The 12300-nt window shown below is 44.3% G+C and overlaps 1 protein-coding gene and 1 non-coding gene across 8 annotated transcripts in view; both read left to right on the top strand.

Annotated features, from left to right (window-relative positions):
- LOC145353367 (sex comb on midleg-like protein 2) overlaps nucleotides 1-12300 on the top strand; it is a 193426-nt gene that overhangs the window by 24172 nt on the left and 156954 nt on the right. The gene's annotated exons all lie outside the window — the stretch shown is intronic.
- On the top strand, nucleotides 6776-6965 carry LOC145353554 (U2 spliceosomal RNA). The gene has a single exon (XR_013888726.1). It is a non-coding gene; the product is annotated as a U2 spliceosomal RNA (small nuclear RNA).

Raw genomic sequence — 12300 nt, 5'->3', positions numbered from 1 at the left:
CATCAACTTACCAACCACTGAGGTTAGACTGACTGTTCTATAATTTCCAGGGCTATTTCTAGCCATCTTAACAATGTGTTTTTCCTCCTCCACCCTTGACCCATGTCTATGCTTATGGTACCCCCATTGGAAACCAGATTAAGGGGAGAATAATTTAGGGACAATTTGTTACACCAGTCAGCCTAAGAGCACATCTTTGGGGTGTGGGAGGAAACCCACACAACCACAGGGAGAATGCGCAAACTCCCACAGACACTGGCCCAAATCCATGTATCCGCACAGCTAACAGTGATAGTCACAGCTGTTGTGGTGCCCATCTGCTGGTCCAGTTTTAAGCGTACACAAATGACGCAAAGTGCTAGGCTACTCTCGAAACATCCAAGAGCAGCCCACGCACGACTCACCATGTGCATGCCCCTCATTAGACAACAAGGTGGACCGACGCACCTGCGGAGTAAAAGAGAAAAAACATCAACACATGTAGCATTAGATTTCCAGGAATGTCCTGAGGCTCTGATCGTTACTTAAAACAGTCTCCTATAACCCTCCATCCCTGTTTCACTCATGTGTCTATCTAAGTAAACCTTAAACAAGTCCAGCGTGCTTGCCTCCACCACCTTACTTGGCAGTGCATTCCATACCCCCACGATCCTCTGTGTGAGAAACCTCTTTCTAGCATCTAAATTATACCTCTCCCCCCGCACCTTAAGCTCGTGGCCCCTCGTGATATTTGTCTCCAATCTAGGAAAAAGCCTGCCACTGTTTACTGTATCTATACCCTTCATTATTTTATGCACCTCTATCAGATCCCCCCCCTTAATCTCCATCTTTCTAAGGAAAAGAGCCCCAGTTTACCCAGTCTCTCCTCATAACCCAGTCCTTCCATACCAGGCAGCATCCTGGTAAACCACCTCTGCACTCTCTCCAGGGTCTCCATGTCCTTCCGGTAATAAGGTGACCAGAACTGGATGCAGTACTCCAAATGCGGTCTAACCAACGTTCTGTACTACTGTAGCATTAGATGCCAGTTCTTGTACTCTATACCCCTTCCTATAAAGGCTAGCATACCATAAGCTTCCTTCGCAACCTCCTCCACCTGTGTTGCCACCTTCAGAGACTTGTGCACTTGCACTCCCAGGTCCCTCTGCATTTCCATACTCTTAATAGGTCTACCCTTTATCGTGTAACTCCCCTCTACATTATTCCTTCCAAAATGCATCACCTCGCGTTTATCAGGATTAAATTCCATCTGCCATTTATCTGCCCAATATACCAGCCTATCTATATCTTGCTGTGTCACCTGACACTCCTCCTCACTATCCGCCAATCCCGCCATCTTTGTGTCATCTGCAAACTTGCTGATCACACCATGTACGCCCTCTTCCAAGTCATTTATATATATATTACGAATAGAAGAGGTCCCAGTACTGAGCCCTGCGGCACACCACTGGTGACAGACATCCAGCTAGAAAAGGACCCTTCCACTACTACTCTCTGTCTCCTGTTGCCTAGCCAGTTTTCAATCCATCTAAATACCTGTCCCTGTATCCCATGAGCCTTAACCTTTTCTACCAACCTACCGTGAGGGACTTTGTCAAACGCCTTACTGAAATCCATATAGACGACATCAACGGCTTGTCCTTCGTCAACTGTTTTTGTCGCCTCCTCAAAAAATTCTACCAGATTCGTAAGGCAAGACCTCGCTTTAACAAAGCCATGCTGAGTATCCCTAATCAAATCGCAACTCTCCAAATGCGCAGACATCCTATCCCTAAGAATTTTTTCCAACAACTTTCCGACCACTGACGTCAAACTCAACGGCCTATAATTACCAGGATTATCCCTACTGCCCTTTTTAAACAGCGGTACCACATTAGCTGTCCTCCAGTCTTCTGGGACCTCACCTGTGTCCAAAGAAGAGACAAAGATTTGCGCCAGAGGCCCAGCAATTTCATCTCTCACCTCCCTAAGCAGCCTGGGATAAATGCCATCAGGCCCCGGAACTTTATCAGTTTTTATGCTGCCGAAAAGCCCTAACACTTCCTCCCTTGTAATGGATATTTCCTCCAACTGGTCTACAGCTCCCTCCAAGGCACCAAGCCCCTCTCCTTTGTGAATACTGACGCAAAGTATTCATTCAGGATCTTCCCCATTCCCTCAGACTTTATGCACAGTTCCCCTCCTTTGCCCCTCAGAGGACCGATTTTCCCTCTAACCACCCTTTTGTTCCTAATATACGAGTAAAATGCCTTTGGATTTTCCTTAATCCTATCCACCAAAGCCATTTCATGCCCCCTTTTTGCCCTTCTAACTCCCCTTTTGAGCTACCTCCTACTCTCTCTATATTCCTCCAGTGCTCTATCCGTTCCCAGTTGCTTAGACCTAACATATCCTCTCTCTTCTTCCTGACCAAGTCCTCAATATCCCCTGTAATCCACGGCTCTCTAATCCTGCCTTTCCCATCCTTCCTCTTTACTGGCACATGTCTTTCCTGCAACCTTTTCAGTTTTCCCTTGAAAGCCTCCCACTTGCCGACCGTGGACTTACCCGCAAACAACCCCTCCCGATCAGTATCCATCAGCTCATGCCTAATCCGGCTATAGCTTGCCTTCCCCCAGTTCAGCACCCTCCCCTTTGGACAGCACTCATCTTTTTCCATTTTTATCCTAAAGTAGGCAGACTTGTGGTCACTGTTAGCCACATGTTTGCCTACTGCAACCTCAACCACCTGACCCGGCTCATTACCCAAAATTAAATCCAGTATAGCCCCCTCCCTCGTCGGGCTAGTTACGTACTGCTCCAAGGACCCTTCCAGCACACATTTTACAAATTCCTCCCCATCCAATCCCCCAGCTCTAGGCACCTTCCAATCCACTCCAGGAAGATGAAAATCTCCCACTACAACAACCCTTCTTTCTGCACCTATCCAAAATGTCTTTACATTTGCCTTCTTCCACTGTCCATGGGCTGTTGGGTGGCCTATAGTACACCCCTAACATAGTAATTGCTCCCTTCCTATTCCTCAACTCCACCCACAGCGACTCAATCCCTAACTCCTCCATATTATCCTCCCTCTGCACTGCTGTGATGTGATCCTTAACTAACAACGCCACCCCACCACCTCTCTTCAACCCTCCTCTGTCACACCTAAAACACTTATACCCAGGAATATTTAGCTGCCAGTCCTGCCCTCCCTTTAACTACGTCTCTGTCACTGCCACCACATCTAAATTCCTCACGAGCATTAAGGCCCTGCCTGATAGCCTCATAATTCCCCTTACTCCAATTGAACACTTTTCTAACTTGTCTGATCCTATTTCTCTCCAATGCTATTGTAAAGGAGATAGAATTATGATCACTATCTCCAAAATACTCTCCCACTGAGAGATCTGACACCTGACCAGGTTCGTTTCCTAATACCAAATCAAGTACAGCCTCTCTTGTAGGCTTATCCACATAGTGTGTCAAGAAACCCTCCTGAACTCACCTAACAAACTCCTCCCCATCTAATCCTCTTACCCTAGGGAGATTCCAATCAATATTTAGGAAATTAAAACCTCCCATCACTACAACTATTATTACACCTTTCCAGGATCTGTTTCCCAATCTGCTCCTCAACATCCCTGTTACTATTGGGCGGCTTATAGAAAACATCCAGTAAAGTTACTGACCCCTCCCTGATCCTAACCTCCTCCCACAGAGACTCCATAGACAATTCCTCCATGGCATCCATCTTTTCTGCAGCCTTGACACTATCTCTGATCAACAGTGCCACTCCCCCACCTCTTTTGCTTCCCTCCCTGTCTCTTCTGAAACATCTGATACCTGGCACTTGAAGTAACCAGTTCTGTCCCTGAGTCATCCAAGTCTCTGTAGTGGCCACCACATCACATTTCCAAGTAGTGATCCACGCTCTAAGCTCATCCATTTTGTTCACAACACTCCTTGCATTAAAATAGACACATCAAACCTTCGGTCTGAGCGTTCCCTTTTTCTATCACCTGCCTATCCTCCCTCTCACACTGTCAACAAGCTTTCTCTGTTTGTGAGTTTCCCTCCTCTCTCCCAGTCACTTCAATTTGATTCCCACCCTCTCCACCCCCAACCTTTCTAGTTCATTTATTAGTCACAAGTAAGCTTACATTGCAGTGTTAATGAAGTTACTGTGCAAATCCCCGAGTCATCACACTCTGGTGCCTGTTCGGCTACGCTGAGGGAGAATTTAATGTCAAATGCAGTCATTCACCTCACCTTGGGGTGGCAATAGTGGCACTTTGGTTAGCACCGCTGCTTCACAGTGCCAGCGACCCCGGTTAGATTCCTGGTTTGGGTCACTATTTGTGTGGAGTTTCCACATTCTTCCCGTGTCTGCATGGGTTTCCTCTGGGTGCTCCGGTTTCCTCCCACAGTCCAAGGTTGTGCAGGTTAGGCAAATTGGCCATGGCAAGTTCTCTCTATGTACCCAAACAGGTACCGGAGTGTGCCGACTAGGGGATTTTCACAGTAACATCATTGCAGTGCAAGACTACTTGTGACTATTAAATAAACTTTAACTTCACTTTGGAATTTACCTGTCTTTTTTTTGTCCATGTTTGAACCAGGGCTACTATGAGGTCAGGAGCTGTGTGGAACCCTAAATGAGTGTCAGTGCAGGTTATTGCTGTGTAAGTGCTGTTTGATTGTGTTGTTAATTAACTCTTCTGTCACTTTACTGAGGATCGAGAGTAGACTGATGGGGTGGTAATTGATCAAGTTGGATTAGACCTGCTTTTTTGTATCTGGGTCACTTTCCACATTGCTGGGTAGATGCCAATGTTGTAGCTATGATGGAACTGTTTGGCTAGGGCTGCTGCAAGTGCCATGGCACAGTTGCTGAAATAGTGTCAGCCCATAGCCGTTGCAGTATCAAGTGCTTTCTGCCATTTCATGATGTCATGGAATGAATTGTATTGGATGAAGACTGACAGCTGTGACATCCACTCTGCATTATTGGCTGATACGCTGCACTACCACTCCGTGTTCTAAGAGGTGAATTGGGGGGAAGGCCTAGTATGATGTAGGAGCCTAAATTTCCTTGTATTTAATCTTCCCATCCCCCTGACCCTCAGCTCACTATTGACCTGTTCTCTATGTTGCTTGTGATTTTTGAATTGATTTTTAAGTTCTTAGATGATTTTCAGACCAAGGCTGGGAATGAGTCTGAAACATATTCTGGGTGTACAGTTGTCAATTACAGCCTAGATGGACTAAAAACTACATGATGTAATGAATTGTTTTGAAATTTAATGTTGAGGAGGCACTTCTCCCCTCCCAGCTATAATTTTTCATGAAGGTTGCAGCCTTGATAATTGATTCACACCCTTTTGGCAATTTAGTTTTAAGTCAGGATGGTGTGGGGCTTGGAGGGGAACTTGCAGATGACATTCTGTTTGTCTGTTGGCCTTGAGTTTCTAGGTGGTATAGGTCATGGGTTTGTAAGGTTTTGTTTTAGCTGTGGCGGATTGCTGGTTCTTGATAATACAAACTGCTGCCAAGAAGCATTGGTCATGGATCAGATGCTGGTTAAATGAATTGCTTCATCCTGGATGATGTCAAGTTTCTTAAGTCGTTCTCCAAACAAGAATTCTGCTCCAGACTTGTGCTTATAAATGATGGACTGACTTGCAGAAATCGGAGCGAGTTACTCATTGCAGAATTCCCAACCTCTGATTTGCTATGATAACCACAATGTTTATGGGCGTGTCTAGTTAAGTTTCTGGTCAGGTAAGTAGATGGTTGCAGATTCAGTGATGGTAATGCTGTTGAATGTGAAAGGGGCGATGATTGATTAAATTCTTTCAGTCAGGGCCCATTGGCTTGATGGCAACGGTAGCTTGAGAGATGTGCTGAATCGCAAGGTGAGGCTTGAATGCATTCTTTCTGCTGCTAATGGCTCCCTTGTGCTTCACGAGTGAAGATGTTTGATTTGCTATATCTGTTCTGAATCTATAACATTGACATGGTAGTAATGCCACACGATATTATGGAGGGTGCCCTTAGTGTGAAGATGCGACTTTCTGTCCCTAAGGTCAGTGTAGTAGTGTATTCGATCAATATTGTCATGGATATGTGCACTTCAGGTTGAGGTCTGGTAGGCTTTGACACCTGTTGGCTCTCGACCCATTACCACATGGCAGGTATGTCCATAGGGATTCAGACTGATCTTGATGGTGGACGTTTGATGGAATGTCAAATGTTCCCCATCTAGTTTACATTCTGTGCTCTTGCAACCCTCTGTTCTTCCAAGTGTTGCTCAAAATGGAGAAGTACAAGTACGCATTCTTAAGTTGTTATGCTTTAACATATGGTCAGTTAATAGAGCCCATATTCATGCTTGGGATTAGCAAATAACTGCATGACCCATTTATTTCAATTGAAGTTGCATTGAAGTGAGGACTTAATATACTGATTCATCAGTTGAGGAATGGCGGTAGATGGTAATCAGGAATTTCCTTATCCACGTTTGACCTGATGCCATTAGAGTCTCTGTCAACTGTACATAGTTGTGCCAATGTCTTTAGACACAAGACAGAGAGGCCATGCCTGTAAGGTACTATCATGTCAGGCTGTTGTTTGACCCATCTCTGAGACAGCTCTCCAATTTTGGCATAAATTTCCTTATCTTAGGATATGGAGGACTTTGCAAGGTTGACTGAGCAGTGTTTGCCTTTGACATTTCTGTTGCCAAAGTTGAGGTCAGAATGTCTGTTCGGTTCTATTCCTTTTCAACTTTTCTGCAGCTTCTCAGCCTTTTGGCTAAGATCAAGTGTAATATCGATGTGCTGATTGAAGTCAGGTTACGTTTTAGCTTCATTTGAAGCAATTTTTAAAAGCAGCATCTTGGCCTTTTGGCTAAGATGCAAATGAGATCAAGCCTTGGAGGAGGAGCTATGCCTACTCCAATCAGCTTGCATCATGTAGATCAAGCCCAAGACAGAAAGTGAGAGCCCTGTCTTGTCAGCTTGGATCGGGAATGTCTCAACTCGTTGAGACTCTGAATTGGACTTTATTTAATTGAATTGGAATAAAAACAAAAAATTGGGACAATTGCCAATCCCCCCCACCCTCCGGTCAAGAAAACAAGTTACAAACCCCTAGACCAAAGTTCCATTCCCTTCAAAACACTGTAAATCACTTAATTAAAACTCAACTACATGATATGAGTCTGGAGTTGTGTGGCTAGACCAAATAAGGATAGCAAATTTCCTTCAGAGGATAAAGTGAACCAAGTGGGTTTCCACAACAATCATGGTCATCATTACTGAGACTAGTTTTTTATTCCAGTGCTGAGATGGAATTTGAACTCATCTGTAGAGCATTAGTCCAGACCACTGGATTACTAGATCCTCAAAACACCAACTGCAATGTGTATCTCGGCTTTGCAGGCCCTTTTCCTCTGTTTTATCCAATAGGATCTCTTCCTTGGAGCTTACTAGGAGCTCTTACACCAGACTCGCTCCCTGTCAGTTGTGTGAATGTGTTCACATTGTTAGTGTTCCCACAAGCTGAGACTTCTCACCGCTATTTTTCCAGTACAAGATTTCCAGAATTCCTTTTAATTACCCCCAAATCCAACTACCCATCCCCCCCCCCCGTCAAAAAAACAAGTTACAAACCCCTAGACCTAAGTTCCATTCCGTTTGAAACACTGTAAATCACCTAGCACACTTGCTGTGGTATCATTCCGTTTCCTCCCACCAATGGATTTTGGTGCAATATGTTTTTGAGCCACTCTGAATTTCCCAAAAAAAACCTTTAAATGCAGGACTTATGCCAATGCATTAAATGCCACCTGCTGGTTAACTTAATGCCATAATCTGACTATTTCAGCAATGGAGAATTTAGAAACACATTATCAACCTAGATAAGCTCCCTATCTTTATTTTGTCAGACAAGCATTGCAGTCTTGTAATTATTACGGACTGCAAACTGGGATGAAACAAGCTTAAAGAGCCTGGGAAATATCTGTAGGCAGATCAATTTAAATTTCTAATACAGAGAATTTTTTTGAATCAGGCCAAATCCCCAGAGAGAGCCGAGTGCCTATGCAGAGAAACGTTGCTTTAAAGATTTCTAAAATATATAGCAATGCAGTGGAAGTTTTCATTTTGCTGTGTCAAATGTAAATTTACTTGTGAAACTTTAAATTTAATATTCAATGGCTTGAAAAGCAGCATGGCTTGCCAAATGTGTTGGAGCAAAACCTTTTGTGGTTTGTTCAGTCTTGTGCTTACCAACAGACTTGAAGAAATTGAAGGATACAGTTGCCTGAATTTGTACCAGTTTCTATTGCAAAGTGGCAAGCTTTGGTGTGTGGTATGTAGATGGAATGTTTTGATTGATCGCATGCTCGATTGCCATGTTTTCAATTCATATAATTTTCAAAAAAATTGTACTCCACATAGACTTCGATTGAACCATGTCTCAGTAGGTGAACTCTTTGTTCCAGAGAACATTTCTATTTGTGCAGATATATGTGAGTTTGCTTTAGAGTTCATGTTTTGTATACCTGAACTGAATTTTGACTTTGGAAATGCAGCATTTTTGACTGAATATTTAAGGCAGCATCCAAATTGGTTGACTTTGTAATCTGAAATGTTGATTGAACATGGAATGATGATGGTGTAAAATCTAAAATACTTTGTGCATGATGAAGGCATGATTCCTGGGCAAGACAAACTCTTGTCATCAAGACTGCAATGTTTGGTTTTGAAACAATGGCAGAACTCTGGCTAAGTCAGTTATAATGGCCAACCATTGCTTAAAATCCTGGGATCTTGATAAATGTTATTTAAAGCTTGCCACTCAGGCTTATTGACTAGTTAGTACCAGAACAGAACTCTGAAGGTAAGTTTAATTTAGACCATTACGGTGATGGACAGCCCAAACCGCCAGTACCACCTTCAGGTACCCGAGGCATCTGTGAAATGATTTGGGCTTGCCCTTTTTTTCGGTATTCACTTAAGCATGAATGTGCACAAAACTGAACTGCTTGTAACAGATCGAAGATGGGGCGAGTTAGCTTTAAACTGGATTATAACTGGAACAGGTTCTCTGTTCATTCTCTGGGCACATTACACAATTTTCAGCTTTTATGTCAGATATTCTAGCTCAGGGCACATCAACATTCCCAGCCTCAAATTCTCTACACCTGGAGTGCTGCCTTGTAATCCAGGTAAAAGATAATATGACTCAAGAATCTTAATTCTTGCTACCAGTCAAGTAACACCATGCAAACTATTTGCAATATCAAGACAGCACAACTATAAACAGATTGGCTCATTTCATATATAATGAAAATTGTGTTGTATATAACAGAAAATAACTGTAGATTTATCCATTTCCTAATCCTGTCAACCAGCAAGGATTTCACATGCGTCAATTTGAAGTCTTGCTTGAACGCATCTTTGTATCACAGATGTGGGTGACCTGTTGATCTTGTATCTGTAGTAAACTCATCATTGAGCATGTTATTGAGGATGTGGCTGTCATCCATTCAACTCATATAATCCCACCAATGGAGTTGCCACTGACTCTGCAAACATGCTGATGTACTTCCATATTTGGCACCCTGTCTTGCTCATGATGCCAAGTACTCGTCTGAGGCAGCTACTTTTGGCTTGCCTAAGATGTTCGTGCCTCACTACTGTAAAGGTGGTGATGAAAGCATAAGATTAAAGCAAATTACTGTGGATGCTGGAATCTGAAACAAAAACAGAAAATGCTGGAAAATCTCAGCAGGTCTGACTGCATCTGTGGAGAGAGAACAGAGCTAATGCTTCCAATCTGGATGACTCTTTTGTCAGAGCTAATAACCTCATATATTTAATTTCCATTTCTAATGGTCTTGCAGCCATGTAACACTAGTGGTTGCTATGTCATGCAGTCCAGATTGAAATTGTTGCTATCTACATTCCATGCATTTGTATAAAGAATGTTGATTTGAACCATCTACCTTAATGTATTCTTTTGCTTTAACATTTGGCTCATTTTGTTCGTTTCTATCTATAGTTTAATTATTTACATTTTTAGTTTTCCCTTTGCTTATATTACCTGAAGCAAATTTACTACTGTTCTACTATTTTCTATTGTTTTGGAACAGTTATTTGAATTGCGTTTTCTACTGAGCCTATGGCCCACTTCTTCCTCCTCCTCCTCCTCCTCCTCCTCCTCCTCCTCCTCCTCCTCCTCCTCCTCCTCCTCCTCCTCCTCCTCCTCCTCCTCCTCCTCCTCCTCCTCCTCCTCTCCCCCATTTAATAAAATACTTTTGACCACCCTGTTTTTCTGGATGACCCTGGTTCCAGTCAGATTTCACAGCTCAATTTCTTTTGGCCCAATATTGCTGTTAGTATCCCATGAAATGGAACCCATTTTGCCCATCCTTTTAGACATAGGTTCACCTCCCTAATCTGCTTATTCCCATGTCAATTTGCACCTGGCTCAGTAATAGTTAAGAAATGATCATTGAGATATTTCCCTGCTCTCCCCATTATCTTTTTGAGTCAGTTCAAGATGTTCCTCATGCTGGCTTGAGGTGGATATCATGCTATGTGCTACTTTTGGTCCTGCTCACAAAGGAATGCTACTTGTCCCCAAATTATTGAATCCTTCACAACTGCCACATTATATTTCCCCTTCCTCTCTTGGACAGCATCCAATCAAAGATATAATAGTCTGCATTCTGGCTGGTCATAACATAAGAAATAGGAGCAGGAGTAGGCCATCTGGCCCTTCGAGCCTGCCCCGCCATTCAATAAGATCATGGCTGATCTGAACAAAGAACAACCCAGCTCGGGAAACAGGCCCTTCGGCCCAACGAGCCCGCGCCGCCGCATTACCCTACACCTATTCTACCCTGCGTGTCTACGAATGGAACCCCTAACTTAGCCAGATTCAGGGGAGAATAGTGTCAATTTGGTAAACCAATCAGCCTAAGAGCACATCTTTGGGGTGTGGGAGGAAACCGGAGGAAACCCACGCAACCACAGGGAGAATGCACAAAGTCCCACAGACACAGGCCCAAATCCATGTATCTGCACAGCCAGCAGTGCTAGTCACCGAGCTGTTGCGGCGCCCGTCTACCAGTCCACGATCAAGCACACACACCGACACGAAGTACTAGGCCACTCCCGGAACCTCCAAGAGCAGCCCACGCACGACCCACCGTGTGCATGCCCCTCGTTTGACAACGAGGTGGACCTCCACCTGCGGAATAAAAAGACAAAAACGTTAACTTACAAGTCTGCATTTCCGGTGTCTCCCGAGGTTCTGACCTTATTTAATATCCCCTACTATAACCCTCCATCCTCGTTTCACTCATGTGTCTGTCTAACTGAACCTTAAACGAGTCCAACGTTCCTGCCTCCACCACCCTCCTCGGTAGCGCGTTCCATACCCCCACAACTCTCTGCGTAAAGAACCTTCCCCTCACATCCAAATTATACCTCTCCCCCCTCACCCTTAAATCATGACCTCTCGTATTTGTACCCAGTCTAGGGAGCAGTCTCTCACTATTGACTCTATCTATTCCCTTCAGTATCTTATATACCTGTATCATGTCCCCCCTCAACCTCCGTGTTTCCAAGGAGAAAAGTCCCAGTTTCTCCAACCTTTCCTCGTACCCCAGCCCCTCCATGCCAGGCAACACCCTGGTAAACCACCTCTGAACCCTCTCCAGAGCCTCCACGTCCTTCCGGTAGTAAGGTGACCAGAACTGGACGCAGTACTCCAAATGCGGTCTAACCAACGTCCTGTACAACTGAAGCATTAGACGGCAGCTTTTATACTCTATACCCCTACCTATAAAGGCTGGCATTCCATAAGCCTTCCTAACAACCTTCTCCACTTGTGTCACAACCTTCATGGATTTGTGAACCTGCACTCCCAGGTCCCTCTGTATGCCTATACTCCTAATCGGTCTACCTTTTATCACATAGCTCCTCTCTGCATTATTCCTTCCAAAATGCATCACCTCGCATTTGTCAGGATTAAATTCCATCTGCCACCTATTTGCCCAATGCACCAACCTGTCTATATCCTGTTGTATCACCTGACATTCCACTTCGGTACCCGCCAACCCTGCCATCTTGGTGTCATCTGCAAACTTGCTGATCACACCACCTACGCCCTCTTCCAAGTCATTTATGTAGACTACAAAGAGGAGAGGTCCCAGTACTGAGCCCTGCGGCACACCACTGGTCACTGGCCTCCAGCCCGAAAAGGTCCCCTCCACAACTACCCTCTGTCTCCTATTGCCCAGCC

Source organism: Carcharhinus amblyrhynchos, chromosome 15 (genome assembly GCF_965287045.1).
Source record: "Carcharhinus amblyrhynchos chromosome 15, sCarAmb.v2.hapA, whole genome shotgun sequence".
Taxonomy (NCBI): Eukaryota; Metazoa; Chordata; class Chondrichthyes; order Carcharhiniformes; family Carcharhinidae; genus Carcharhinus; species Carcharhinus amblyrhynchos.
This window is presented reverse-complemented; position numbering and strand designations above follow the sequence as displayed.